We start from the raw sequence: 5,762 nt of genomic DNA on the forward strand, positions 1-5,762 counted from the left end.
GGCAAGAAGGGCCTGCCTGTCTTAAGAGGCGACTAATGGATAGGAGTCGAGAGGTGGAGAGTGTGTGCGTGTGCGTGTGCGTGTGCGTGTGTGTGTGTGCGTGTGTGTGTGTGTCCGTTTAACTTGCAGAGATAAAAACACGGCCGTGGCAAGAAGTCCCTGCCTGTCGTAAGAGGAGAATAATGGGCCGAAGTCGAGAGGTGAATAGTGTATGTGTGCTTGCGTGTGTGTGTTTGTGTGTGAGTGTGTGTGTGTGTGTCCTTTCGGCTCGCAGAGATAAGAATGCGTTCGTTGCAAGAAGGCTCTGCCTGTCTTAAGAGGCGACTAATGGATAGGACTCGAGAGGTGGAGAGTGTGTGCGTGTGCGTGTGCGTTTGCGTGTGTGCGTTTGTGCCTGTGTGCGTGTGTTTGTGTGTGCGTGTCTGTGTGTGTCCGGTCAGCTCGCTGAAATGAGAACACGGCCGTGCCAAGAAGGCCCTGCCTGTCGTAAGCGGCGACTAATGCGTAGGAGTCGAGTGGTGAAGAGTGTATGTGTGTAAGTGCGTGTGTGCGTGTGTGTGCGTGTGTGAGTGTGTGTGTGTGTCCAGTCGGCTCTCAGAGATAAGAACACGGCCGTGGCAAGAAGGCCCTGCCTTTCGTAAGAGGCGACTAATGGGTAGGAGTCGAGAGGTGAAGAGTGTATGTGTGTGCGTATGTGCGTGTTTGTGTGTGTGTGAGTGTATGTGTGTGTGCGTGTGTGCGTGCGTGTGTGCATGTGTGTGTGAGTGTGTGTGTGTATGTGTGTGTGTGTGTGTCCCTTCGCTCGCAGAGATAAGAAAAAAGCGGTGGCAAGAAGGCCATGCCTGTCGTAAGAGGCGACTAATGGATAGGAGTCGAGAGGTGGAGAGTGTGTGCGTGTGCGGGTGCGTGTGCGTGTGTGTGTGTGTGAGTGTGTGTGTGTCCGTTTGGCTTGCAGAGATAAGAACACGGCCGTGGCAAGAAGTCCCTGCCTGTCGTAAGAGGAGAATAATGGGTAGGAGTCGAGAGGTGAAGAGTGTATGTATGTGTGTGCGTGTGTGCGTGCGTGTGTGAGTGTGTGTGTGTATGTGTGTGTGTCAGTGTGTGTGTGTGTGTCCGGTCGGCTCGCAGAGATGAGAACACGGCCGTGGCAAGAAGGCACTGCCTGTCGTTAAGAGGCGACTAATGGGTAGGAGTCGAGAGGTGAAGAGTGTATGTGTGTGTGTGCGTGTGTGCGTGTGTGTGCGTGTGTGCGTGCGTCTGTGTGTGAGTGTGTGTGTGTGTCCGTTCGGCTTGCAGAGATAAGAATACGGCCGAGGCAAGAAGGCCCTGCCTGTCGTAAATGGCGACTAATGGGTAGGAGTCGAGAGGTGAAGAGTTTATTTGTGTGTGTGTGTGTGCGTGTGTGTGCGTGTGTGCGTGCGTGTGTGTGTGAGTGTGTGTGTGTCCGTTCAGCTTGCAGAGATAAGAATACGGCCGAGGCAAGAAGGCCCTGCCTGTCGTAAGTGGCGACTAATTGGTAGGTGTCGAGAGGTGAAGAGTGTATGTGTGTGTGTGCGTGTGTGCGTGTGTGTGCGTGTGTAAGTGTGTGTGTATGTGTGTGTGTCTGTTTGGCTTGCAGAGATAAGAATACGGCCGAGGCAAGAAGGCCCTCTCTCTTGTAAGGGGCGACTAATAGGTAGGAGTCGAAAGGTGAATAGTGTATGTGTGTGTGTGTGTGCGTGTGTGGGTGTGTGTGTGTTTGTGCGTGTGTAAGTGTGTGTGTATGTATGTGTGTGTCCATTCGGCTCGCAGAGATTAGAATACGGCCGAGGCAAGAAGGCCATGCCTGTCGTAAGAGGCAACTAATGTGTAGGAGTCGAGAGGTGAAAAGTGTTTTTGTGTGTGTGCGTGTGTGTGCGTGTGTATGTGTCCGTTCGGCTTGCAGAGATAAGAATACGGCCGAGGCAAGAAGGCCTTGCCTGTCGTAAGAGGCGACTAATGGGTAGGAGTCGAGAGGTGAAGAGTGTATGTTTGTGTGCGTGTGTGCGTGTATGTGTGTTTGTGCGTGTGTGAGTGTGTGTGTATGAGTGTGTGTGTCCGTTCGGCTTGCAGAGATATGAATACGGCCGAGGCAAGAAGGCCCTGCCTCTCGTAAGAGGCGACTAAAAGGTAGGGGTCGAGAGGTGAAGAGTGTATGTGTGTGTGTGTGTGTGTGAGTGTGTGTGTTTGTCTGCTCGGCTCGCAGAGATAAGATTATGGCCGTGGCAAGAAGGCCCTACCTGTCTTAAGAGGCGGCTAATGGATAGGAGTCGAGAGGTGGAGAGTGTGTGCGTGTGCGTGTGCGTGTGCGTGTGCGTGTGCGTGTGCGTGTGCGTGGGTGCGTGTGTGTGCGTGTGTGCGTGTGTGTGTGTGTGTTTGTGTGTGCGTGTGTGTGTGTCCGTTCGGCTTGCAGAGATAAGAACACGGCCGTGGCAAGAAGTCCCTGCCTGTCGTAAGAGGAGAATAATGGGTAGAAGTCGAGAGGTGAATAGTGTATGTGTGCTTGCGTGTGTGTGTTTGTGTGTGAGTGTGTGTGCGTGTCCTTTCGGCTCGCAGAGATAAGAATGCGTTCGTTGCAAGAAGGCTCTGCCTGTCTTAAGAGGCGACTAATGGATAGGACTCGAGAGGTGGAGAGTGTGTGCGTGTGCGTGTGCGTTTGCGTGTGTGCGTTTGTGCCTGTGTGCGTGTTTTTGTGTGTGCGTGTGTGTGTGTGTCCGTTCGGCTCGCTGAAATGAGAACACGGCCGTGGCAAGAAGTCCCTGCCTGTCGTAAGAGGCGACTAATGGGTAGGAGTCGAGAGGTGAAGAGTGTATGTGTGTGTGTACGTGTGTGCGTGTGTGTGTGCGTGTGTGAGTATGTGTGTGTGTCCGTTCGGCTTGCAGAGATAAGAATACGTCCGTGGCAAGAAGGTCATGCCTGTCTTAAGAGGCGACTAATGGATAGGAGTCGAAAGGTGGAGAGTGTATATGTGTGTGTGCGCGTGTGTGCGTGCGTGTGTGTGTGTGTTCTTGTATGTGTGTGTGTGAGTGTGTTTGTCCGGTCGGCTCGCAGAGATAAGAACATGGCCGTGGCAGGAAGGCCCTGCCTGTCGTAAGAGGCGACTAATGGGTAGGGGTCGAGAGGTGAAGAGTGTATGTGTGTGTGTGTGCGTGTGTGCGTGTGTGTGCGTGTGTGTGTGTGTATGTGTGTGTGTCCGTCTGGCTTGCAGAGGTAAGAATACGGCCAAGGCAAGAAGACCCTGCCAGTTGTAAGGGGCGACTAATAGGTAGGAGTCGAGAGGTGAAGAGTGTATGTGTGTGTGCGTGTGTGCGTGTGTGTGTGCGTGTGTGAGTATGTGTGTGTGTCCGTTCGGCTTGCAGAGATAAGAACACGGCCGTGGCAAGAAGTCCCTGCCTATCGTAAGAGGCGACTAATAGGTAGGAGTCGAGAGGTGAAGAATGTATGTGTGTGTGCGTGTGGGCGTGTTTGTGTGTGTGTGAGTGTATGTGTGTGTGCGTGTGTGCGTGCGTGTGTGTGTGTTTGTGAGTGTGTGTGTATATATGTGTGTGTGTCCCTTCGGCTCGCAGAGATAAGAAAACAGCCGTGGCAAGAAAGCGATGCAAATCGTACGGGGCGACTAATGGATAGGAGTCGAGAGGCGAAGAGTGGGCGACTAATAAGTAGGAGTCGAGAGGTGAAAAGTGTATGTGTGTGTGCGTGTGTGCGTGTGTGTGTGCGTGTGTGAGTATGTGTGTGTGTCCGTTCGGCTTGCAGTGATAAGAACACGGCCAAGGCAAGAAGGCCCTGCCTATCGTAAGAGGCGACTAATAGGTAGGAGTCGAGAGGTGAAGAATGTATGTGTGTGTGCGTGTGGGCGTGTTTGTGTGTGTGTGAGTGTATGTGTGTGTGCGTGTGCGCGTGCGTGTGTGTGTGTGTGTTTGTGAGTGTGTGTGTGTGTATGTGTGTGTGTGTCCCTTCGGCTCGCAGAGATAAGAAAACAGCCGTGACAAGAAGGCGATGCAAATCGTACGGGGCGACTAATGGGTAGGAGTCGAGATGTGAAGAGTGGGCGACTAATAAGTAGGAGTCGAGAGGTGAAGAGAGTATGTGTGTAAGTGCGTGTGTGCGTGTGTGTGTGCGTGTGTGTGTATGTGTGTGTGTCCGTTCGGCTCGCAAAGATAAGAACACGGCCGTGGCAAGAAGTCCCTGCCTGTCGTAAGAGGCGACTAATGAATAGGAGTCGAGAGGTGAAGAGTGTATGTGTCTTTGTGTGTGTGCGTGTGTTTGTGCGTGTGTGAGTATGTGTGTGTATGTGTGTGTGTGTGTCCGTTTGGCTTGCAGAGATAAGAATACGGCCGAGGCAAGAACGCCCTGCCTGTCTTAAGAGGCGGCTAATGGATATTAGTCGAGAGGTGGAGAGTGTGTGCGTGTGCGTGTACGTGTGCGTGTGTGCGTGTGTGCCTGTGTGCGTGTGTTTGTGTGTGCGTGTGTGTGTGTGTGTCCTTTCGGCTCGCAGAGATAAGAATACGTCCGTGGCAAGAAGGCCCTGCCTGTCTTAAGAGGCGACTAATGGATAGGAATCGAGAGGTGGAGAATGTGTGCGTGTGCGTGTGTGCGTGTGTGCGTGTGTGCCTGTGTGCGTGTGTTTGTGTGTGCGTGTGTGTGTGTCCGTTTGGCTTGCAGAGATAAGAACACAGCCGTGGCAAGAAGTCCCTGCCTGTCGTAAGAGGCGACTAATGGGTAGGAGTCGAGAGGTGAAGAGAGTACGTGAGTGTGTGCGTGTGTGGGTGTGTGTGTGTTTGTGCGTGTGTAAGTGTGTGTGTGTATGTTTGTGTGTGTCCATTCGGCTCGCAGAGATTAGAATACGGCCGAGGCAACAAGGCAATGCCTGTCGTAAGAGGCGACTAATGGGTATGAGTCGAGAGGTGAAGAATGTATTTGTGTGTGTGTGTGCGTGTGTGTGCGTGTGTGCGTGCGTGTGTGTGTGAGTGTGTATATGTCCGTTCGGCTTGCAGAGATAAGAATACGGCCGAGGCAAGAATGCCCTGCCTGTCGTAAGTGGCGACTAATTGGTAGGAGTCGAGAGGTGAAAAGTGTTTTTGTGTGTGTGCGTGTGTGTGCGTGTGTGCGTGCTTGTGTGTGTGAGTGTGTATGTGTCCGTTCGGCTTGCAGAGATAAGAATACGGCCAAGGCAAGAGGGCCCTGCCTGTCGTAAGTGGCGACTAATTGGTAGGAGTCGAGAGGTGAAGAGTGTATGTGTGTGTGTGTGCGTGTGTGGGTGTGTGTGTGTTTGTGCGTGTGTAAGTGTGTGTGTGTATGTATGCGTGTCTATTCGGCTCGCAGAGATTAGAATACGGCCGAGGCAAGAAGGCCTGCCTGTCGTAAGAGGCAACTAATGGGTAGGAGTCGAGAGGTGAAGAGTGTACGTGTGTGTGTGCGTGTGTGCGTGTGTGTGTGCGTGTGTGAGTGTGTGTGTCCGGTCGGCTCGCAGTGATAAGGACACGTCCGTGCCAAGAAGGCCCTGCCTGTCGTAAGCGGCGACTAATGCGTAGGAGTCGAGAGGTGAAGAGTGTATGTGTGTAAGTGCGTGTGTGCGTGTGTGCATGTGTGAGTGTGTGTGTGTCCAGTCGGCTCTCAGAGATAAGAACACGGCCGTGGCAAGAAGGCCCTGCCTTTCGTAAGAGGCGACTAATGGGTAGGAGTCGAGAGGTGAAGAGTGTATGTGTGTGTGAGTGTGTGTGTGTCCAGTCGGCTCGCAGAGATAA

This window comes from Diabrotica undecimpunctata, unplaced genomic scaffold (genome assembly GCF_040954645.1).
Source record: "Diabrotica undecimpunctata isolate CICGRU unplaced genomic scaffold, icDiaUnde3 ctg00000572.1, whole genome shotgun sequence".
NCBI lineage: Eukaryota > Metazoa > Arthropoda > Insecta > Coleoptera > Chrysomelidae > Diabrotica > Diabrotica undecimpunctata.